The sequence below is a fragment of the Bradysia coprophila genome, unplaced genomic scaffold (assembly GCF_014529535.1).
Source record: "Bradysia coprophila strain Holo2 unplaced genomic scaffold, BU_Bcop_v1 contig_732, whole genome shotgun sequence".
Classification (NCBI taxonomy): domain Eukaryota; kingdom Metazoa; phylum Arthropoda; class Insecta; order Diptera; family Sciaridae; genus Bradysia; species Bradysia coprophila.
Genome location: NW_023503972.1, coordinates 2232500 through 2259306, shown reverse-complemented (window position 1 = coordinate 2259306; position 26807 = coordinate 2232500). Strand labels below are relative to the sequence as shown.

The window sequence follows — 26807 nt, the reverse complement described above, 5'->3', positions numbered from 1 at the left end:
TTAATGAAACATCTTTTACTTCATTTGTTTGTCACATACATTTTCCGATATATAAGACCACATTGGTCAGTTTATCGCTTATTTTTGATGCCGTTGCTATCGATAGCAGATGATTAGCCGTATTAGAAAGTACTCCTTACGAATTTTCAAATTTAAGAGATGTAATGGTTTTCTATGCATGACTTGTACCATTTGGTTAAATATGCTTTTTTGTTCCACTAAAAATATATTGGACAATTCGGAAAATAATTTGCCAAAAATAGTCTCTGGACTATTCAGGCCCTGAACTCAGTCTTTATTTTAAAAGTGTGAACGGACAGAAATTGAGTGCTTTTTTCGTAAGTGGAAATCAAGACTACCTGCAATAGGATGGGATGGCTCCCAATACTCCCAATATTATTAATTTGAAAAATGGATGAGGTTTGTGTTAGGCTTCAGAATTCCGCAGAGAATTCTTTTTCGAGATTCCAAGAGTTTCCGATCTACGAAAAACTGTTTGAAAAGTGTTTCTTGACTTGTGGACTTGTTGTGGAACACTCTAAACTTGGTAGAAAAATATAGTTTCGAACTGGGCACACCTGCTAGTTTTATACCATGACAAACTCTAAAAGTAATCAACTAAAAATGTGGCTACTCGAACCTACTATACAAAACAGGGAGGGTAAAAGAAAAATCATTTTCGATTAAGTTGTGTGTCCGCCTTGCAATAATAACAACAAAGTGTCGTAACGTAGTTTAGCAATTTCTTTAAACTAATGGACCGTAAGTGTCTTTCGGATCAACCGCACGTCTGACTCATTTAAATTAATTAAATCGACATTTCGCAATTAGTCATCACAATTTTACGAAGAAATAAAAAAGCCGGCGCAATTTAATCGACGACTAGTTTCGTTCACATTATTTTATCGAGATTTGTGTTCCACACCTCGAAGCACGAATTGTGGCATATTATTGTGTGTGTGTACACCGCGTCAAATAAAACTTCAATTAAATATATACAAAAGCTAAACGCTTTTTAACGAAACAATATTTAGTACCACTTGAGAGTGCACCACCTGATAATAAAACGAAATCTAATTATCGAGCAAAATAATTATTGCAATTTGAAATTACAAAGAATTTTATTTGTTAAGACTTCAATTTCCAGGCCAATTGAATACGAACACATAAATTTTAACAATATCCATAAAACAAACTTGAGGTATTTACGAGAATGCATGTCCATAAAATCCTCCATAAATGGCAAGTTCTATAAATAAAATATTTATGCCATTTTTTCCCCACCGATTTTTCATGAATGTTATGATCATTGACTTGTTGTTGTTAAATGTGTATACGACGAGGAAACAAATCGACATTTTTGATGGACAGATTGCAAGGAGGGAATGGCTATTGTTTTTCAAAAACTTTTTTATGAAATGGATAAAGCGATGGAGTCAGACGAAAAAAAGAGTTTTTCCACAACTTTTTAACACAAAAGAAAATAAATTAGTACGTGAAAGTCGTAAACTGTTCATATTTCTTTTGGCTGTGTGTGCATGCAGCCGATTTTTTTTTTCTATCCGATCGCCTATCCGTGGACGTAAAAACCATTTAAACATTCGAGAAATCAGTCTTAGGTCCATAAATTTAACGTGGAAAAAATTATAATTTTAAAACGTTAACTCTTCATCATTAGTTATACCTGTCTTGAAAACTATCACTCATAATATGCTCGCCAACAATCGTAATTTTATTAGATGAATTCAATATCATGACATGAAAGACCATCATTACCTCCGATAATCTGATTTTAATTTTTTTTAATTTTTCTTACATCGACAGTACATTTGGTTTACTCAATTTATGATCCTAACCCTTTGCCATATTAATTTCACAGAGTGCATACCGTTATGAGTGCACTGAATCCACCCACTTTCCAAAAACATTTATCATAAAATGCAATTTTACTTCAAAACCGATCCGACTTTTTAGCAAAACACACACCCATGGAACACACAGTCGATATCGGTCGTCGTCGGCGTGATATACCATTATTTATTACATTTAAAATGTAAGTTCCAATTTCAAGTGCTTTACTCAATCAATCATGTTTAATAAGCGTATACACACGTATAAAATGTGTGTACACGGCTGATAACTTAATTATAATGAACAGCTGGACTCAAACTGTTTGGAAGTAATTTATGGTAACAATAACAAAAGGAACAAAAAAGCATTTTGGTTTTTGATAAATGAAATTAATTGGTTTCGAAACGAAATTTGATTTTTTTTTTCTTTTTAAATTCAATGTTCATTTTCAATCGCTTTCAATATTAACTAATTTTCCAATGTCGAACAAATTATTTGTTTGTTTCGGTTCGGCGCTACGGAAAGATTTAGCGATAACTAAAGCATGCAAGTACACACTATGCTAATACAGACAGACTGATGGAAAATGTAAACAAATTTCTTGTAGCAGTACGGAAATTAAGCCTTTAACGTTAATTAATTGAGCTACACATTCTAAGGATCTAGGATCATGTAATGGCACTGCCATAAATCATCAATCAATGATTGCTTTAACTTTATCAAAGCAATGTATCCCACATAACCTTCACTTTAACTCGCAACATGATTTGAGCGTTACCTTCTCGATTACCTTCTTGAGGCAGTACCTTCAGGCAGTACATCGTTAGGCGACAGACATTAATGTTTCTATCATTGGAAACGTAGGAGTTTACATATTGCTGTGCGACCAGACCAATGAGTCGGTCATTCATGAAATTTATTGAAAATTAAGAATAATTTCGCTGAAAATTCGCTGAGTATAGCGAGTTATAAAGAATTTTTGTCAATTTATTTTAGAAGACTGTAGATACCCACGGTCATATAGAAGCACTCCACGCAGGCCGTAATTCTTTCGTTCGAACAGTAACGCAAAATTCGTGTTTGCCAAATTGCACAAAACTTGTGTCTGTAATGTTACTCACATGACATTAATCAACATATAATACAGTTAATTACAGTAACAGTTTGGTGAAATTGGTGCCAGGAAAATGATAAGTTGGTAGCTACGCCGCGCCGTAGCTAAAATTGCGAAATGGAAGGAACCGAGTTAACTGATTAACATGATTAACCACTTGTAAATCAAGTGATTAACAACTCAATAGGCAAGTCAGTCGTCTGAAGTTAGTTTCTGATCATAATAAATCAACGTGAAATATCGATTTATCAAGTGTAATCAACAAAATTTCACTGATTAGACGAGATCCAATTTTTGCTTAATCCTTGTTGGACACAGTTTTTTGATTTGATTTTTTGATGACATTGAATCCAATGAAAGTGTAAAACAGGTATGGTCTATTGTCCGCCCGGAGGACATACAAAATTTTCGTACTTAAACGCACTCATTTTCATATTATTTTGACATATTATGTCAGTGCGTTTAAGACGAATTCGCCGATCGACCATACCTGTTCTAAACTTTCATTGATGGAATCAGGAAAACTTTCTTGTGATCTTTGGCCAAAGACACAAGCACATAACATGACAAAAGACACAAATAAATTGATAGCCAACACTGCACAAGACATATTTTTCAAGTTTTCACTATTTATTTACCTTTGAAATTAAATAAAACACAAAAAAATAAATTAAAACGAAAAAAAAAAACACAAAAATAAACGACCGAAAATACTTGACATGTGTGGTTATGTTTTTTGTTGTACCTACAGCTGGTGAGTGCGTTTCCTTCTATCTTCAGGTCACACAGGCGTACCAACTAACCAATTCTCTGCCTAACCCACATAAACGCTATTTCCAAACCAAATTCCTCCAGAAAAAACCCGTCACTTTTGTGTACAAAAGAAACTTCACTTTCCCGAGGGAAATTCACAGGCGCGGATCCACCTATGCGCGGTAATCGCGATCGCCCGGGTCAGAGGGTGATTTTTATATGGAATTTTTTCTAAAAAACAAAAACCGCCCGGGTCAGAAAATTGTTGTCTTCTAACCGCCCGAGTCAGAACAAAAGCTGGATCCGCCCCTGGAAATTCATGTCTATCGTGTATTATAATGTTCCCCGGTCAATTATTATTAACGTAAGATCCGATTTTGAAATAAACGTTCTCAGCATGGAAAGCCTTGCCTGAAGGGGTGAGCTAGTCTAGTCGGTTAGCATGGTAACGCATCTAGACTGTACATTCAATTATTTAAGATAATTAAAGTTAGATAACCAACAAATGTTAGAAAGAAACATTTCATTAACATTAATTGTTCATCAATAATGTGCATCGATTATTCATCAAATTGTGCATATGCATGAAATTCTTCGTTTTTTTCACTGAAAAAATTGCGAATGCATCAAACCGCATCAAAGAAAACCCATCATCAATAATAGTAGGTTACATTGGATGCTGCGAAAGAAAATCATTACATGAGGCAACCATTTTGTGATAAAAGCAAAATCAAAAGTGCGATTTTGAGCAACAAGCTTCGGTAGCAGTATTTTCGGCAAGTGCAGAGTCGAAGGCGACGTATACAACTACACTTGTCGAAAAACAGTTGCCGACGAAAATTGATCAGAAACACACGAGTGAGTTTGCGAGTATCACAAAATTGTTTCTGAAGTAATAAATTACGTAGCAGCATCCGATGTATTCTGCTTTACTGTCCTCCTCATTCCAAAGTTGATTTCCATATAGGGTTAAGGCTCGGAACGGGTCGGGTTCGGTCAGACCGGAACCCGAACTTGATTTAACCCGAACCTGAAAAATTATTTCGGGTTCAACCCGAACTTGACTCGAACATGAATTTTCGATTTCGGGTTTAACCCGAACCTGACCTGAACCCGAAATTGTTCAACCCGAATTTTACCTGAACCTGAATTTTCAATTTCGAGTTCGACCCGAACCTGAACTGAACCCGAAATTTTAAATTTAATCAGGTCGGGTTCGGGTAACCCGAAATTTTTGACTTTTTTTAGTGTAATAAACGCTCAAAATTTCGGGCTACCCGAACCCGACCTGATTAAATTTAAAATTTCGGGTTCAGTTCAGGTTCGGGTCGAACTCGAAATTGAAAATTCAGGTTCAGGTAAAATTCGGGTTGAACAATTTCGGGTTCAGGTCAGGTTCGGGTTAAACCCGAAATCGAAAATTCATGTTCGAGTCAAGTTCGGGTTGAGCCCGAAATAATTTTTCAGGTTCGGGTCATGAATCCGGTTCAGGTCAACCTGAACTAAAACATGTCAACCCGAACCCGTTCCGAGCCTTATATAGGGTTATGGAAAAATGAGCCAAAAAAAGTCCACATGTAATGGATCAGTTTCGCAGGGGGTGAATTGCTATGTAATGGTTATCTTTCGCATGGGGCAGGTAGTAAAACATTTATATTTGTGATGATGAGAATGGTTTTCCAGTTATTTACAAACAATTATTACTCTTTTATCAACCCATAAATCAATCAATTTAATGAAAATGTTTTCATGTCTCGAATCGTTTGAGAGAGAAAAAAAAAACAACAAAACCAACTACATGCAAGGTAATAGAAATTTCCTGTTGAATGGTTGCCTTTTTTGTGGTGAATATTTTGTTGTTTTTTTTCACTTCAAGTAACTTAACAACAACGATTGAAAAGCTATCATGACAGATAAGAATGGAACGAAGAAAAAAAAATGGAATTTTTGTACATATTAGTTAGGTTCGGTTACCCAATTCCTGCATATCAACCTAAATTGTTGGAATGGTAAAACATTAACAAGAAATTTTTAAACAGAGAGAGAGAAAATGAGTATTGTAAAAAAAAATTACATCTAAATTGCTGTTATTAAAAATTATCTCAGACCTCATATGACTGCCGATTTGTTTAATCTAATTTATTTTTACAAAACTGACAGCTCATGTCGTGCCGAAACTTCTTAAATATTAAATTACAATGGGTTTTATCCACAGGAGCACCGAAGAAAAAAAAAATCAAAATTTTTTTTATCTCATTTCGTAGAGCGCACTCAATTATGCCATTTCTTTCAGCAATTGTAATTTACTTTAATTTACATCTGATTTGGTTTTATGGTATGAATATGTTATTAATGTGCGATGGAAAAAAAGAGCTGAGACCGTGTTTTTATTGTGCACACAGCGTTCCATCATCATGGGTTTTTATGTTGAAATTTATGAGACACAAGAAAGTTTCGGTAGAGCTGACTGCGGAAATAATTCGTCTTATACTATCTCTGGTCAATGAACCACATATATTTTTACAATTAACCATTTTTAGAACAATGGAACATTCATTGATCGGTCTGTCATCTAAATTAGAACGCGAGAAACCCATCAGTTCAAGAAGAAAAACGATTTTTTATCTTCATCATGTCAACGCCAATGGATGATGGATTTCGAAAAGCTTACAATCATTTTGATTTCAAATTGGATTCGGTTGTCGGTTTCTGTGGTGAGACCTTCAATAGAGAAGTAGCACAAAACAGAACCTTTGTATGGTTATCTGGTACGAACTGGAGATTCAGCTTCTTCTATTTTAAACCTCGTTTCTATTTCTATAGGTAACATGCGACCTACAGGACTTATATCAAGACTGAAAGATTGAATAGCCCGAGCCAGTCATCTGTTACCCACAGCGATAAGGAAACAACACAATGAGCCCAAGATAGTGCTCTCTTATAAAGTTAAACGAGTTGTAAAACTGAAGAAGTAATAGATTTAGTCATCGAGCTTAGGACAATACTTGGAACAAAATTGGGGGTAGGGTAATCTCGCACACCACACAAATTCATGGTGTGCGAGATTCACCTCTAAGTGGTGAATCTCGCACAGTCATGACTTTTCGTTACATGTCGTAAAAGGACGCATACTATGATCGCGTGTGCGAGATTCCCCGACACCCAAAATTGGTAGCAGATTAACTTGTTACGTGACGATACGCTTGTCGTTCATAAAAGTAATGTTCGCAAGAATGAGTTCTCAGACATTTGTGCTGTCAGAAATCTAGGAACGTTCATATTTTACTTCTTTAATGATTATTACACTTAAATAGAGCCCACATCAAATCGAAAGTTTTCAAAGATTCGGGACAGTAAACTTTGTGTAGCAAAGGTGAAAGTCCATGGCAATTAATGAAAGCAACAAATATTTAACAATATGTCACTCGAGCATTCTCTAAGATTACCTTCTTAGAAATTGAAGACGAGATCAATAACATTTCACAGACTGCAAGCATTTTCCAGCATTGACTTTTTAAAATCTATTACTTCATTTGATCTAAGTATTTTCAAGAGATGGATTTCAAATCTATTACTTCATTTTTTTAACATGGTTTTTCGCCGTATAAGACCGCATTAGTCAAAGCTTGTCGTTTATTCATAAAGCCGTTTTTGATAACAGATGATAGCAATCATAAGTTTGGATTCTTAACAACCTAGAATTGCGCCAATAATCATTTCTTCATAAAAAATTCCTGATCCATCTCCCTATTCTAATTTTCAATTCTAAACTGCGCGCGGTGAAATTTGAACCATCATCTTAACATTCAAAGAGCATATACTTACTCAAATAAAGAAACGAAAATAAAAACAAAATTTCTGGTTTAAATGCACGTGGTATACACACAGCGCGCACACACATAGTTGATAGACCAAAAAGTAAAAATGGTTGTACATATATATACATATAGTTGCTGTAGGGGGTCCACAAGACCCACAAGGAGACCCGGAGGGCGTCACGTAGAGTCGAATCACGATTTCTGCTTCAAATGAACACCATGAACAAACGTCAACATCCATCGACCAGATAAATACTTACAATTCCAACAACAAAAATTTTATAATAAAATTTTATTCAAATTTTTCCGAACCGCATGTTCAACATAAAAGAGTACCTACCTATTTATAAAGTTATATAAATTGACCTAGATATTTGAATCAGCTCAGTGCATACCAGAGAATATTGTAATGTTTAATACATTTTGTGTTGAATATATTTATATATGTGAGATGAAATGTGTTTCATAGAGAAAACTTGATTTTTTCTTCTCCATTGGGACATACGATATTTTTACATGCAACAAGCATGCTAAGCTATGCATATATAGATAGCTGTATGATGTGTATATAACTTCGCGCATATTTAGAGGAGATTTGTTTTCTTTTTATATTTTATATTTTGATGTTATTATTATTCATTCAATGCTGTTTTTTGAATGCAAAGTTATTTTTGTGTTCGTGTGAAGTAGAAGAATGCTGAATGCTTATTATTTCTCATCATTGTTCGATATCGGAGATCCTGTCATATCTTGTAATATAACTGAAATGCATCCTCTCTTTTTGTTTGTTTGTTGGTATAATGGAATTCGAATGCAAAACCAAACTATTCAAACTCCTCTGCCTCTGAATTTTAAATGTTTAAATGTGGTTCACAACCGGCAAAGTTATCACCGGTATTTGCGGGGCTTTATTGTTCTTCATCGCGTATGGAGATTAGTGTAATATGGTTTGATTCTACAAAGTGAAAAACATTTGAGCAGTTATGTGCAGAAGTGGACGTGTCTGATTAGCGAATTATAAAAAAAGAAAATTTAATTCACTTAGCGAATTAGCGAAAGACATTTCATTTTTCTTATAACTCGCTAATGTCGCATGTCCCCTTTGATCATTTACTTTAATTTTAGGCACCGTGACGACCTTAACGAGTCTAGCCCTGGTGTATATGCCAACCGTTGCACACATCGTATAAATCCATATTGTTATCAAAATAAAGGTATTTGAGGGCAACACAGAATTTAGTTGAAAAATAAAACTTTTGTTGGAAGGTCTGGGTGTGCCTGACAAGACCAATTATCGAATTTTTAATTCCCAACAAAATTTTATTTTTCAATTACATTCATCGATTAGCTCCAATACTTTCATTTCGACATCAATTTGTATTTTCTACGATGTTCTCCGGCTGAGATATACACTACGACCACTATCGTTAGAGTCCTTCCAGCGCTTAAAATCTAAAGTCGCATAGAACCAATGTTTTTCACCAAACAAGATGTAACATTCTTACTCCAACCTCTAAGATTATGCATATATGGAGTCGGTTACTTCTTTTGATGGAAGCAATTTCATCAGACTAGTGGAATAGTTTCCTGTCGAGGTACGAACAACATTTTGTGCACAGGACAACTGAAATAGACAAAACACATCAATTTACTTGAAAAAATTCAATCATAGAAAAATGCATTTAAAACCGTTCTCACACGATAAATCGTTTATAACAAAAAATCACGGCAAAACATGTCGTATTTTAGTTGTCCGATGCATAAAACGTTGTTCGTAACTCGCTTCGCTCGTAAGGAAAACTTAGGACTGGTGCTGGAAAAATCGTCATTTCCTGGCTTGGTACGAAAAATACAATTTTGTAATTATAGTCGTCGTTTGGCTCCAATACCTTCATTTCTATTTGCTACAATATTCTACTGCTGAAATGTTCACATTGCATTATAGCGTACGAAAGTTAAAGTCGCAGAAAAAACGTTTTTCACCAAAGAAGATCTAAAACGCTTACTCGAATTTCTGGCTTTATATATGGAGTCTATTACTTCTTTTGATGTAAGCATCTTCAACAGACTGGTGCAAAATCTTGTACTTCAAAAGTTTCAACACACATTTCGATATAAAATTTGGCAGTACTCAGAAGTCATGGCTTATAAGTCGTCGCTGTTGATAACAAATGAACAATTTCTAATAGATTGTCAAAAATTGAAGCGCTTGTAGTTTTGTATTGAGTTTTTTTTTTCAACTGTCAGATTAGAGATTATTTTCCATGACAAACCAGTTCTAAGTTCACAGGAACTAAAAACACTATCAACAGCCTCCTCCAAAATATCGATGGTGTCGCTACATTTTTCTCCCCATTATCCATCACATATTTTCAATTATAAATCCGCTCCGCCAAAAAGAACTGAAAATTTCATCACTAATTCGATTTATCATATTATTTTGTTTTTTAATTGATTGCTCAAAACATCTGTAACAGAAGCGCAAACAAGTATCCTGCATAGTATGCGGTTCATTAGTAAGCGTAGCACGCAACGTGTACACGACACACACAAGAAATGATCAACGAAGAGAAGAAGGCAGAAAAAACACTCCAAAAATGGGGTACTCACATATTTTTGTTCATTTTAATTTTAATGATGTTTCCGAGGCCAAATAAATCGTTATAAAAATGCAAAAAAACATCGAAACGAAGAAGTACACAAAGAAAAAAAAAATCGAAAACCCAAAAAAAGAGTGAAAAAGCCGACAAAATAATGTACACGAAAATTTGCAATAATTGAGCTCGAAATGGTAGAAACACTCATTTGTTATAAATTCTCATTGGGATCACGTTTATGCTGTTGGTTTTTTTTGGGTATATAATACATACAGTCAGTGGTGGTTGTGGTACCACGTAACAAGATTAACCATATATACAACAGCAAGACAATGCATTTTAAATTCACCAACTTTTGGCTTAAACGAGCTCGTTAAAATGATCTTTATTTGGCACTAAAATTTAAAAAGACATATCGATGTGCAATCATATCAACGAAAACAATTTTTGTTTTTTGTTTCGAATTCTTTTTTCAATTTTTATTTTGATTACGGGTTATACATTTCATGTAATGTAATCCAGAAAAAATTTATGTTTATGGCTTTTAAATCAGAGGAACAACAACAAAATTATTATAAATTCAATCACATTGTCGTGAGATAACATCTATTTTTAAATGCTGACATAAAAATCATATGCAGAAACGATCGCAAAGATTAAATTCTTGTGAGTTGTGTGTAGTACAGATATATGTTTGATTTTGTAACGCTGGCTGTTTAAAATGAACCATAAAAAAAAGGTTCCTTGCTTTGTTTATGTCTTTTTTATTCAAATTTCGAAATCCGATAGAAAACGAAAACATATCGAACCAACGATACTGTTTAATGTGAGCGCAATTCGGTTATTTTGCCTCGGGTCATGTAACACGAATTTATTCAAATAAATTCGATAAAAATTTTATTTCCGGTAGAATATCTGCGATTAAAAAGGCAGATGGTCCTGCATGTAAAGAGTTTACTTAATGGATTCAATTTAGGGCATTATATGAAACGGTTGTTTAAAAAAGTTAATAAATTTTCTGCGTGAAGCAAAGGGCCTTGTACCAATATAAATGCTCTTTTACTTTACTCTTGCGGTGACAGTTAACCATTAAGACTCTTCTCACTATAAAAACCACATTGACTGCATTTTGCGGAATCTCAAAGATCGAGGTGACGTATAAATAAAGGACGCCTGCGGTTCAGTATTGCCAGACAGAGCTGCTCCTCAAAAAGTGTGCACTTTGGGAAGTTCATTTTATGCTCTGACCCTCAATAAGGGGTATGACCGCCACATACACTTCACACCTCAGAACTGCATATTTATGAAGTTATCAAGGATTTTAACCTTGTATGACAACACTGATTCGCGGAAGTTGCCATTAGCCATAAGCGTTTCCATTAGCTTTTTAAAAAGTAGAGTTTTCTGGAGCTGAGCCTCGCTCAACCTCGTGATATGAAGTCTGAGATATTATCAATATTTTCTTCCATTATCCGCTTCCGTAACAGCACGAGTTGCATGTGTTTTGTTTAATGCGAGTCTTAGAAATTGTTGTCGGGGTTATCCATACGTCTATGTGATTAAAGAAAAGGATATCTTGTATGGGATGGACAGTTTGGTGGACTTAAAACACGGGAAGAAAAAAAGAGGTTTATAGACTTGTGGACCTAGCTAGAGAGTGACTGATTAGAAATTATAATAGACCTAACACCAAATGAATCAAGAGAAAGGTAAGTTCGTTCCACTCACTTTGTAATCTAATAACTGCAATTTAGAATCAAAGCCTCGATCAACGTCAATCAAAGTGGATGAGATCGAATAATGAAAATGTTACCCGTATGTAATATCACTTAATCGGCCTTCTATCTACCATATGCAAACTTCTAAATCTTATTTATCTCTCATGATAACTATCATAATTTCCCCACCAGATGTACACCATACGACGTGCATCGATTTAGCCGACAAACTTAATGTACACACCACCTGCAATTGCAATAAACACATCATTTAAATGGGGAACAAAAAGAAACGGATGATTCAACGCTAGCGACTTACATTACATATATATACGTCGATAATTAGCTTTTGCACCTTTTACACCTATTTATTGTATACGATCTCGATCGGTATGATCAGAGCGAGCGGTATAATATCATAAAGATGACTTCGACAAAATTATACTTAAATTGAAGTTAAACGACGATTTGAAATTATTGGTTTGCTTTTTATTTTCGTATATTACAAGAAATTCGTTTGCGCAATCATTTCGGTTCATTATAATTTTTCGTTATTTCGCCACACATTAGTTCGTAGTTATTATGATTATTATTATGGATTAGATGCCTTTAAATTCAGCGCACAACTTGCACATACATTACATACGATCTAACATCACTTGATTGAATTATATTTCGAGTGAACCGAAACTTAGATGTATACCTAGGTAGAGAACACACCATACTCAATTTATAACCGTCGTATAGCGAGAGAGATATATGTATACGGCGGGAACCATATTATTATTACAACACTTTTTACATCTTAATGCTTTTGAAATGTCATAATACGAGTGAGAATATTGAATATAAGACGAGATTTTTGTGTGTATGCTTGAATGACTGGTAATATTGGCTTGAGGGGTAATAGTTAAGACGATCATGATCATTATCATGTAATAAAGAAATTTTTCGACAACACCTAAAAGTAAAACCTGGAAAGAGTATGTATTTAAGCGATGGCAAATTAGATTTGAATTGTCAAGCATTATGTGATTGCCATCGGCAATTTTTGCGTTACAATGGAAATATGGAAATTTTTGCGATGAAATGGCAAAAGCCAGAGTATATTCAGGGGATTGTCAAACAGTCGCAATACACTAAATTCGATGCGTTTCAACATACGAATGTATGAAAAGAATTGGTCTAAAGCTCGATAACGTCAAGCAATCTACAAACGACAAGCGTATCGCAATATAATCTGGTACTTCTGTTGTTGAAAATATTTTCAATAATTTAATTTAAAATCTTCTACTTCATTTGTTTTACCATACATTTTCAATATAAAATCACATTACCGATAGGACATCGGTTATCTATGTCTGTCTTACTAGTAACAGATGACTGAAATAGAATAGGGAAGGTTTTTCCAATGATTTCCTCACAAAAAGTATAAAATGACAACAAATCTATGAGTCTAATCGGTGACCCGCAAAATCGACCCGTCCAATATCGTACACATTGTACAATTTAGTCCCAGTCCAATTTCGTTCTGTATATTTTCGTCCAGACCAATATCGTTAACTGCTACAGTCCAATATCTTTTTGTCCAATATCGTCAACCGTCCAATATTGTTCTATCCAATATCTTTCTCTCCAATATCTTTCTGCACAACATCGTCAACCGTCCAATTTCATTCTGTCCATTATCTTTCTTTACAATATCTTTCTGTCCAATATCGCTCGCGGTCCAATTTCATTTTGTCCAATATCGTTCTGTCCAATATCGTACAGTCCAATATCGTCAACCGTCCAATTTCATTCTGTCCAATATCGTTCTGTCCAATATCTTCCAGTCCAATATCATTCTGTCCAATATCATTCTGTCCAATATCATTCTGTCCAATTTCATTCTGTCCAATATCATTCTGTCCAATATCTTTCTGTCCAATGTAATCGCTGTGTTCACTATTGAACAGAATGATATTGGACAGAAAGATATTGGACAAAATGAAATTGGACAGATATGCCGCACTGTAGTAAGGGGCCGTGACGCAAGTCCAGTACTACTGTCGTGAATTACAAAAGAACTGGAAAATTTTAACTCCAAAAATGTCATCCAAAAAATTTCATCACAGATGACAGATGTTGGGGAGAACATAAAATTGGATAGATTCTGTAATTCACTAATAGAGATATCTTCAGACAGAATCATCTGTTATCTGTGGTGCACTTTTTTGGATGACATTTTTGGAGTTAAAATTTTCCATTCCACGAAATTGTTTTGGGCCTAGATGATACAAAGAGCATATGAATAATAAATGACCGTTCTTAATTGATTCACCACTTGCATTTGCATTTGCATTTGCAACTGACTTACAATTTTTAAATTGGTTAATTACTGGTTGATAAGGTGACGGGAAAAATCTCCGAGTGTATTATCGTTGCAGCGGCGATAATATCGTTTCATGGACGATAATATCGTTGCTAGGACGATATTATTGTTTCAGAAAACGATATTATTGTCCGGAAAACGATATTATTGTCGTCTGATACGATAATATCGTATCAAAAACAATAATATCGTTTCACGGGTGATATTATCACTGCAGAAACGATAATATCGTTGCATAAAACGATATTATCGTCGCAAAAACAATAATATCGTTTCAATCGACGATAATATCGTTTCATAAGCGATAATATCGTTGCACGGACGATATTTTTGCCGATTAGCCTCGTCGATCAAACGTTCTAAAACTTAGGTGTTAATTTTTTTTCTCGTATTGTCTAATAATTAGTCTGTGTAATTCATTGCACATAAAAAGCGTTTTAACACGCCGAGCGATCCGGCCCATTGCCCCGGAGCGAAGCGGAGGGCCGCAATGCGAGCCGGGCGTCGGAACGGTGTTGGTAACTTAGGTGTTAATTTTTTTTCTCTCGCATCGTCTAATAATTAGTCTGTGTAATTCATTGCACATAAAAAGCGTTTTCACACGCCGAGCGATCCGGCCCATTGCCCCGGATTTATTTAAATTTACAGAAGCAAATTATAGACGGCAACTGAATTCACCCTTCAATTAGAAAGGTGTTTGGTTTGCCATAGAAAGATAAAAGATGGGTTCTGGAGATATTATAACTAGAAATGGAAATAACAAATCAATGAAATTTTCAATAATTTTTAGTGAATAATTTAACTGGACTACTGGACTACGTATAACGATAATATCGTTTCATGGGCGATAATTTCGTTGCAGGGACGATAATATTGTTACAGAAAACGATATTATTGTCTTCTAATATGATATTATCGTCGCCCGGACGATAATATTGTTTCACGGGTGATAATATAATATCAGAAATGATAATATTGTTTCTTGTACGATAATATCGCTTCCACACAAATAGCCAAAAGTATGTACAGACTTACTAACCTTAAGTCCAATATCTTCCTGTCCAATGTCTTTCTGTCCAATATCATTCTGTCCAATTTCATTCTCTCCAATATCTTACTGTCCAATATCTTTCAGTCCAATATCTTTTCGTTCAATATCATTCAGTCCAATATTATTCAGTCCAACAAAATGCGACTTGACGATGTTGGACTGAAAGAAATTGGACAGAACGAACTTGGACAGAAAGCTATTCGACAGAACGATATTGGACTGAATGAAATTGGACCGTGAACGATATTGGACAGAAAGATATTGGAAAGAAAGATAATGGACAGAATGAAATTGGATCGTGAACAATATTGGATAGAACGATGTTGGACAGAAAGATATTGGACAGAATGAAATTGGACGGTTGACGATATTGGACAGAAAGATATTGGACATAAAGATAATGGACAGAATGAAATTAGACCGTGAACAATATTGGACAGAACGATATTGGAAAGAACGATATTGGAAGAAATGATATTGGATTGGACGATTTTGTAACAGATGAAATTGTACGGGTCGATTTTTCATAGTGCCGACTAGATTAGACTATTCCACATCTAACGGTAAATCGCATTGGTCCGGCCGTAAACTTCACGCAAACTTCAAATTTGGATAATTGCAGTGTGTTTGGTGACAACAACGATGTACACACTTTCTGACTTTCCACAGAGAGTGTTTGTATACCCCCCAAGGCGTCGTTTAGAAATCATGTTAAGCCGTGCGGTGGTCCAGACAGAACTTATTGGCTGTAAAGGGCTGTTTTGTGAGACAAACAATCAAACAGTATAACTTTCAAGTCTTGCGTTAGAGAATAATTGCAGTATCTCTAGCATCTCCACATGATTACGGATCAAATAAAATTGTCAATTAATTTTGCAACATTATCTTCGGCTAAAATTAATTTACTGTTCAATTAATCGTTTAATGCGTGACTGTATCTGCAAAACTCTTGAACAGCAAATCCGATAAAGACTTCTTGACACTACAAAAATGTCGATAGTTCAATAAAAATTAATCAATTTGTGTAGAAATCCGAAACAATGGTCAAAAAGGCAATAAAAATATTTTGTTTGACCAGAATACCAGCAACTTTTTGCCAGCAAAATATTTTTTTCTTCTCTACACATAAATTATGTTCATTTTGCGTAAATATTTATTGGCCATTGTTGTTGTGTAAAATGATTTTCTCTCGCAAATATGTGGTCAGTGCTGTTTAGATTAGATATACTTAAATACTAAGACACCTTCTATCCATATTACTATACGATCTGTACGATTTTCAATGTAGAATTCCACTGTATTACATGAGCTTTACATATGAGTGAAGTACATAGAGACCATATAATGCAACTCTGTAGAATTATTATCTCCCACTGCATCTTGATTATTATCTACGGGTTCTTTGATTTCACAGATTATGATACAGCCGTACGGTCGTACATTAAACTGAATGCATATTGTGTACGTAATATATTTGTGCAACAATGATAAATCCGAAGAAACTTAAATGCCTGTTGATGGCTTGTATGCATTTCTTTTCGGTGGACCCAAAAAAGACCAGTCACATAAATAATTTTTAATTAACGTATTCCCATTTATCTGCACTTAATAAATTGTTTTTTATTCGAATTTATACCATTTGCATATAATGAAGATGTGTGACGATATAACCGCATGGGTTTCGAAAAAATAAATTATTGGTTTCCTCACGTTGTGCATACTACACACCAGCCACTCGTCGAATCGTAATAAATTTAAAGAGGAAAATTTTCGGAATTTTTTAAAAATTCATTATACATATCGGATCCGTCGACAGTCGATCGTGTGCTTTTGAAGAAAAATGGAATTTATGGGGTAAGCTTTTCTTTTTTTCGGTTGTGTGGCCAATGAAATTCCGATTATTTGATTAACAATTTCCCAACTTCATCAATAAAAGACTTCGTCTCATCACGCCATGGACCCAAACTTTCGAAATCTAATCCAACAAATAAGAAGTTTGACATTGATTCTTGTATAATGATCGTGTTTTAGTTTACAAGCGAGCGCAATATCCTAACAATCACTCGATATGGCAACTTTTCTCCCTATATTCCAAGTTACCCCTAAGGTTTCATATTGGAGGACGAAACAGTTATAACAACATCACAAAAAAGACGACCTGTTATCTGTTATCGATTGTGGCGGCTAAAATAAACTATGACATCGGGTTAACATTCTGTTTATATTGTGAAATGTATGTTAAAACAAATGAAGTAAAAGATTTTGTCTCAAATACTAGGCGACACTTTGCACAAAGGAAGTAACAGATTAAATAACTACGTCGTGATACCGCTTGCCGTTTCGAAGAGTTTAATCTTTTCTTGATACATGAACAGTCTGTACACGTATACACAGCCAAGTTTGAAGTTTGTCGTGAATAGTAACTCTACAATTATACTCTTACTATCTAGTGAAAGTGAGGATTTACTACACTGAAATCAATAAAAATCGTTTACAGAAATTGAGTTCACTACAATCAGTTTGGAATACGGTGAATACGGCCACACGTAAAACGTCTTCTTATATATGAATTGTTAAATGCAGAAATGGTACATGTCTCGCATTAGCGACTTATAAGAAAAATTGTAATTTCGTTCATTGACGATGTGAATAGCAAGTCTATTTGAAATTTTATTTTTCTTATAATTCGCTAATCGACACGTCAGCCTTTCTGCAGTTATAACTACTCATATATTCTTGGAAAAACGTCATATGAAGTGCAGAACGGTTCAATCAAAAAAAATATTTTCGTCGACTTTCGGTATTTTGCATTATTTGCCACGAGTTTGAAGGAATTTGATCACCACATTAAGTTATGCCAGCCACATCGAATTCGCATAATCGTTTTCACTATACAGTAAAGGTAGATGAAAAATATTAATTTCAGAGAACCGCATACCCGACCATTAATCAATAAATTAATTAAATCTTATATAGCAAACACAACAAATTTCGATGTAATTGATCGATAACGATTGTACGATTAATAACTTCATTTCAGGATATGTAGAGGGTATATGTACCACCGAAGCGAAGCATTTTACAATAGAAATAAATTGTAATTGCCGTCGATATAAATTTCAAACAACACGCGAACTTTCCTTACGTGTGATAAACTTGTGTGCATTTAATAATATCAAGAAAATTGGGCTAAAAGGTTGTGTCAAAGTGATTATTATTATTCTACGTGAGATTATCGTAAACAAAACTCATGTGCCAGAGAGCGAACTGTTTGTACAATTTTGATGGCAAAGAGATCTTTTTTCCCTTCTGCTTCGTTTTATAAAATTTAATTTTGTTAACACAAAATAAAATTTATGACTCGGCATGTCCTAATGTTTTATTATTGAGCAAAAATGTTATACATTTTGTAATATATCTCCCAATGAGGTTCTCCGCATGTGACAGACAATTGCACGATTTTGAAACTTTTTATAAAATCCGTGACTAGTTGCATGCTCACGCAATCTAAATATATGAGAAATTTTAATTTTTATTCCACATTTTGTGTATACCGTATAAAATACACAATGCCGTACGGTGGAGTCTTCAATTTTTATTCGAAAATCTAAAAATGCTTAAACGAAAAAAAAAGTTTTAAACAGTGCAAGAAGTGTGAGCCGGCGGTGAAAACGAAGCCGTGGCTGCTAAATCGTTCAGAGAACAAGCGTCAAAAGTATCACTTTCGAACAATTGAGATATCCCCTTCTGGACGACAATGCGACAATGTAAAATAATTTATCGCATACGCGGTGTGATTCCCCGAAAAAATTATTCACCTAGGATATATAAACAAACATTATACTTCTGTAAATTGTCAAAGTCTCATTCGCATATCTTGTTGTCTCGTTTTCGCTTATGCGATAAAAAAGAATATGCACGTATGACAAGCCGTCTCGGCAAGCCTCGACCGCTTCGTCATACGTGCATAATATTTATAATTGTTATTTAGTAGATCAGAGATGATACCGTAAGAAATTTCGTTGAGCTTTAAACATTAAAATCGAAATCTGTGCAACAGCGTTCACATGGCGTACCAAATTCACCTACAAATCTAGTACTTCGAAGCAAATTTTTTCAAAAGAAAATTCTGTTAACCATTTTTCGGCTACCATGGACTTTGCGAACTGACTGCATTTGTTTCAGACAATGATCACATAGACTCAACATGTAGGTCTACAACTAGCAATTTAATATAATGCAAATTTATACAAAATGAAATTGTCGATAAAAAGACTCCTCTATGTTGAATAAACGTAGTAGCAACTTCCAATCACAATTTAATTTATTTAGCGCGGACTCAGACTTAACAAGTCGAATTCGGTTTTCTAGCATCGAACTTCTTGATCCATTTCCAGTTAAAGGGCTTTTTGAAGGATACGAAAAGCGCACTTATCTCCGTCAACTTTTCGTGTTCCATAAAAAAATACTGAAACTGAGACACGTATATCACTGCGGCTAGTGACTGTGCCTAAAAATTTTGGTTGACGCACCATTCTATACATCGCGAACTGAACAGACCACATCGGTATTCTTCATAGAAAAATGAAGAAGACGAAGAAATCAAGAGAAGAAGAAAAAAGCGAAGTTAAATAAATAAACGATTAACAATTTCCTATTTACAAAATGGTTTGTTTTTTCGTTTTTATTTGTTTTTCTGTTTATTTTTTAATAAGCTTTTGTGTACCATAAACTAAACAGTATAACACACTCTTTTGCCACAGAGATATGGAAGCGTTTATTCTCTTCCACGATTTCCTTTTTGAACAAACACTTGTTAAATGCACTTTTCGCTACCGATGGTGTTGCAAGATAATTATATGTGTTGCCAAAGAACTTTTCAGATCATGAATTTCTTTTCGCATAGTCATAATATGCATAATATAATCATGCGCGCATGCATTTTCTGTGTTGTATGTTACAAACATTTTAACTATCGAAACAGTCCATAAATCTTCAACTTTAAGCGTTTTCTAATACAGATTTCCGATGATCTTTGCGATTAATTCAAACAGCATATAGGTATCTATTCATTAACGGTTCAATGCGATTAAGATTGAGCAGAGAAATGAGCAAAAAAAAACCAACAACGAACCAGAAGATAAACAACCTACAAACCGAACGAATATTTATACATTTTTCGTCTAAATTTATTACAATGCCCGCATTGATTATCATTGAAAAGAATTATAAATAAAAACACTCGGCTCTCGTAACACAGTGTTGGCATTTATGGTTTTATTATGTTTACGACCTTTTCATTTAGAACACATTCAATCAACCAGAATTTATACAAACTCAATATGCAAATTTGCAAATCTGCAAATCTTTTTGTCGTAAGAATTCTTTCAAAAAGTTTTAAAATTCTCCGTGATTGTATATCAATGTGGTAAGACTGTCCTTGAAATTATACATGAGGAGTAAGAATATTCTCGATATTTTGTTAACCTTTCACAGGCAGAGAGTATAATTTTATCGGGTGACCCGATTCGGGTCTACTACTTCTTTTGAGCAAACAATTTTCAACACAATAATCATTGATTTCATTTCTTTTAAAAGTTCGGTAAATTTTTGTAAGGGTGGGCTCCGGATGTGTACTAGCATTCCGACACCTATTGTTTTTTCATTGATAAACGTTTTTATGACTGGTACATGTCCGGAGACCGTTGACGCCACCATAAAATTCAGTAAATTTTGATTGATTTCAGTGTATTTATGAATAAAATTCCCGTAATAGACTCACAATTCGATTCCAATATGAGCCAGATGTGTCACCTGACAGAAAGACCGGGTGACGAAATTAAATCCATCAAAAATTCCGACCTATATCCGATGTTATGCCATTTCTTTTTCAATTATTCGCCATTCAGTCACTATGCAAAAGCTTCTGAAGATTCTGAAGAAATCAAAGGTGTGACAAATAAACAAAATTTAATTTCTGTATGTCTCTAACGAAACGTAACATTTGTATTTGTTGGATCGTGGATGGTCATTCACACGTTTTATTGAGCCCAGAATCGGAAAACAGTTTAGCAAATCTTGTACAAGACTCAACGAAACATTTTTTTCATTTGAATTTCTGAAAAATTGTCCTCGTTCCACCATCATTAAAGCAATATGTTAGCCTTTGAGAAATGGAAGGCCTGTGTATGTTTAGGTCGGCAAAGCGAATTTGAACACTAAGCACTTTTTACACGATGCAAAAAGAAAACGTTTTTAGCCCCGTACGAAGTACGAAGGGGCTTATAGGATTACGATGCCGTGTGTAATTGATGGAATTCGAAGCAGACGGTAAGGGCAAAGTGTTTGCCTATGTTTATAGATGACGAATCCGCAATAAAAATTTGGGCCGTCTGTCCGTCTGTCCGTCTGTCCGTCTGTCCGTCTGTCCGTCTGTCCGTCTGTCCGTCTGTCCGTCTGTCCGTCTGTCCGTCTGTCCGTCACGTCGATATCTTGAGTAAATCAAATCCGATTTCAAAAATTTTTTTTTTCCCTGAAAGATAGTCAAAATAGTGAGGCTAAGTTCGAAGATGGGCATATTCGGGTCGGCCCTTCGTGAGTTAGGGCCACCTAAGTGATTTAAGGTCTTTTGGTGATATTTATGGCAAAATAAACGATGGAAATGTAAATGACACGGCAAATGATAGGTATTGTCAATACCAATCCAGGAAAAAAAAGTTTTTTAAAATCGGGTGAGTGGACCGTGAGTTAGGGCCTTAGAAGTGAAAAGCTACTAGGGCCCTATGTGTATTTTACATAGAACTCAAGTAAATTTCATCCGTTTTTCGTAATTTTTGTTTCATTTGGAAGGTAATCAAAGGCCGAATAGAATGTTGTTGAAAAAAAATTAAATTTGGGTCCTTGGACTAAGGCCGCTACTAGGGCCCTATGAGTATTTTACATATAACTCGAGCAAATTTCATCCGTTTTTCGTAATTTTTGTTTCATTTGGAAGGTAATCAAAGGCCGAATAGAATGTTGTTGAAAAAAAATTAAATTTGGGTCCTCGGACTAAGGCCGCTACTAGGGCCCTATGTGTATTTTACATATAACTCGAGCAAATTTCATCCGTTTTTCGTAATTTTTGTTTCATTTGAAAGGTAATCAAAGGCCGAATAGAATGTTGTTGAAAAAAAATTAAATTTGGGTCCTCGGACTAAGGCCGCTACTAGGGCCCTATGTGTATTTTACATATAACTCGAGCAAATTTCATCCGTTTTTCGTAATTTTTGTTTCATTTGGAAGGTAATCAAAGGCCGAATAGAATGTTGTTGAAAAAAAATTAAATTTGGGTCCTCGGACTAAGGCCGCTACTAGGGCCCTATGCGTATTTTACATACAACTCGAGTAAATTTCATCCGTTTTTCGTAATTTTTGTTTCATTTGAAAGATAATCGAACACCGAATAGAATGTTGTTGAAAAAAAAAATTGGGTCCTTGGACTAAGGCCGCTACTAGGGCCCTATGTGTATTTTACATATAACTCGAGCAAATTTCATCCGTTTTTCGTATTTTTTGTTTCATTTGGAAGGTAATCAAAGGCCGAATAGAATGTTGTTGAAAAAAAATTAAATTTGGGTCCTCGGACTAAGGCCGCTACTAGGGCCCTATGTGTATTTTACATATAACTCGAGCAAATTTCATCCGTTTTTCGTAATTTTTGTTTCATTTGGAAGGTAATCAAAGGCCGAATAGAATGTTGTTGAAAAAAATTAAATTTGGGTCCTCGGACTAAGGCCGCTACTAGGGCCCTATGCGTATTTTACATACAACTCGAGTAAATTTCATCCGTTTTTCGTAATTTTTGTTTCATTTGAAAGATAATCGAACACCGAATAGAATGTTGTTGAAAAAAAAAATTGGGTCCTTGGACTAAGGCCGCTACTAGGGCCCTATGTGTATTTTACATATAACTCGAGCAAATTTCATCCGTTTTTCGTAATTTTTGTTTCATTTGGAAGGTAATCAAAGGCCGAATAGAATGTTGTTGAAAAAAAATTAAATTTGGGTCCTCGGACTAAGGCCGCTACTAGGGCCCTATGTGTATTTTACATATAACTCGAGCAAATTTCATCCGTTTTTCGTATTTTTTGTTTCATTTGGAAGGTAATCAAAGGCCGAATAGAATGTAGTTCAAAAAAAAAATTGGATCCTCGGTCTGAGGCCGATACTAGGCCCTATGTGTATTTATACTCAATAGGGATGGGAGGCGTTCAAAATTATCGATAATATCAATCGAAAGAAATTATCGATAATCGATTAATCATATCGTTATCGATAATTTAATAATTATCGATAATTATCAAAATATCGAAATTCGATAATTATCAAAATGTCGATATTTTGATATTTATCCGAAAATTCATGATAATATACCGATATATCGGAATATATCGATAAATATCGGATTTTTGGACCGAAATATCGATATATCGAATTATCGATATCTTGATAATTATCAAAATATCAATAATTATCGATTATCGATATTTTTTTGATAATTTTCGATAAAAAAAGTCGATAATTATCGATTATCGATAATTGACAATTATCGATAATCATTATCATTATCGCCCATGCCTAATACTCAATAAATTAAAATTTTAGGGCTATTTGAAATTTTTGTTTTATTTGAAAGGAACGTCGTACGGGGCTTCGTAATTGCGCTATGCGCAATTTCTAATATGTACACATTACATAATAATTTTACTTTAACTACTTTAACCGGCGCATAGGCTTACGGTCAAAGTAGGGTGACAGACGCACTAGGGTCACGTACGCAATAGATATACGGGTTTGTACGGGGCTCAGTCGCAGCAAACGCTCCGACTGTTCTGATGGCTCGTTTTTGTTTTGTCGCGACAAAAACACAGAAAATATTTCGACACAACTGAGACACTCCGCTATTATAAGTACTAGAATGAATGTTTGCTGTGTTCATTTCGGCGGTAATCGTACATTTCGTACCTAGGACTAAAAGTCTTTTTTAGCGTGTGAGAAGTTTCCAGACAGAGCCGAAGGCGAAGGAGGGTGACAAAGTCGCACTTTTCGGGTCCTAGGTATGAAAAATATCTTTATTCAAAAAAGTGCCCGACATTTCAACGAGGTAGACATTTAATAAAATTGTAGCCTCTCCCGCTTCTTTAGTAAGCTAAACAGACTTCGCTGAGTCTAATTATGCCACCTTTTTGAATAAAAATATCGGCTGAGGTCGAATAATTCTCCGCTGAGCTTTAACAAACCTCCGCTGAGCTTTAATAATTCTCCGCTAGGCTTCAGGAAGAGTCCGTCAGGCGTTATCACGTAGTAAGGGAATGAAGCTAAGCGAACACTCAATTAGCATCAGTGGATACCTAATACGTGTTCGCTATGATTTAATAAAACTCCACATGTGTTACAATTGTAATAAATGCTCTCAAATCGTTGAAAGAATGTCCGCTGAGCTCTCGTAACGCTTTGGAAAACTGTCGGTGAACATTATTAAATGTATACGCTACCTTTTGTCAACTGTTTGATGATTTTTATAAAATGTCCGACACTTTTTTGAATGAAGATATTTTACCGCCAAAGTGAACACAGCAATTATTCATTCTAGTACTTATAATAGCGGAGTTTCACAGTTGTGTCGAAATATTTTCTATGTTTTTGTCGCGACAATACAAAAGTTTTTGCATCGAGTAAAAAATGTCTTTTTGTTCAAATATGCCCGACCTATAAAGAGACTATGCCCGAATACAATGGAAAGCATACGAGGTGAGTTTCTTTGAATTTTTTCGGTGAATTTTTGATATAAAATTTGTCAGACATTTTCGGGAAACTGTCTTGTCATTTCCATATGACGGGCCTTAAGTGAGACCCAATTTAATTTTACACCAATTTTGGGCGCGTTACTTATATATGATGATTCGGAAATAAGTTTACAAGCAAAATCAATGGTTTTATAGGCAAATTATTGATAATAATAATTGCTTTCACGTTTTAGAAACGGGTCTAACGAAAGTCGAAAAAAAAAGAAATGAAGTAATAGATTTAATGAGAATGATGATGTGAAAAGAATACATCCTGACTCACGCCAAAAATACATCTTTTGTTAACAATAATTCTCCTCCCTTACTCTTACTAGTTTTCATCATTCTATAATCCCATTCCTATTTCCTTACAACCAATGGAACCAATTACTACTCGTCTTCTATGCACTAAAACCTTACGCATTTCAGTGATGACTTCTGACACACAAAAGCAATAAAAATATTAACTCATAACAACATTATTTTCCATTCACAAAGCCATAAAACACGGTCATATTTATGTTACGTACTCGGCATTTACTATACTTGTATACAAGTTGAACACACAACAAACCGAAAAAAGAGACATTTTTCCTCGGCAAAGGTTGCCCGCTTTGTTTTTGTCTTTCGTTGTTGCTTTTTTATTCGAATTTAATATGAACATTTTACATATTGTGCTTTGAATAAATAAATAGCTTTAAGGTAGCAACACTGTACAGTTCAGAGCAATATGGATATTACTATATAGTAAAGCGACATGATTAATGAGGACGTATTTTATAAGTTGGAGATTTATATCAATTCCATTGAATGAATTCTGCTCTAATTGTATACCTAAGCTATATAAAGCACAAAACCACAACAAACTCGATTTCTTAATGAGACTTTTCGTAATCATAAATGGATCTTTTTCAACTGTCTAAATAGTCAAAGTCTTCGAGACTCCTCACATATTTTCCACATAATAATTTAATGTGCGTCAACGGAATGAAACAGCAAAACCGTGAATCGTTTCGTTCAGTTTCAGAAACTAGATGAATCTCGTTGTGGATGCGATTTACTTTTGATTTTTTATTTTAATTTTAATTTATAAAACTTTAAAGCTGAAAATTGTGACTTTCATAACCGTTCGTCGTTTTATTTCATTTTATATTAGAATTTTGCAATATGCGTAGTGTATTTAACATGCACGACTTATGGCTCAATGTTGAACCATTCTGAACTCAATTTTATTTTATTCTCAAAATTGCATTTTATTGTACAAATCAGATGTGTCGCCTATTAACTAAAAGTTACGCTTGAACAGAATCACCGCACAATCGGCGATAGAAAATGGTATTGTACACAATGGAACGACTGCACCATATTTGTTTTTAAAATATAATTTGAAATTTGAATGTGCAGAGTCAGCGAATTTTTTCCATCCAAGGGACAGAAAAATTTGCACCGTGACTACGTGACAATTGGAAAAAAAATTATTTATTTCATGTCTTTTGACAAATTATTGTTCGACATACCCACTCCTTGAAGTGTTGAAGTGTATTATAAATTTTAAGTGATTAAGTACTTAGGCATTCATCATATATATGCTAAAAGCGAAAATTTATTTCGAAATCTTGAAATTGGAATAGCAAATGCTTACGAGTCTTTCAAGATCGAATTCGAAACAGCGCTATTGTGGAAATCGTTGATTTAAGGAAACAA

At 34.6% G+C, this 26807-nt stretch overlaps 1 protein-coding gene across 1 annotated transcript in view; it reads right to left on the bottom strand.

Annotated features, from left to right (window-relative positions):
* Nucleotides 1–26807, bottom strand: part of LOC119084002 (probable WRKY transcription factor protein 1) — a 140751-nt gene that overhangs the window by 15903 nt on the left and 98041 nt on the right. The gene's annotated exons all lie outside the window — the stretch shown is intronic.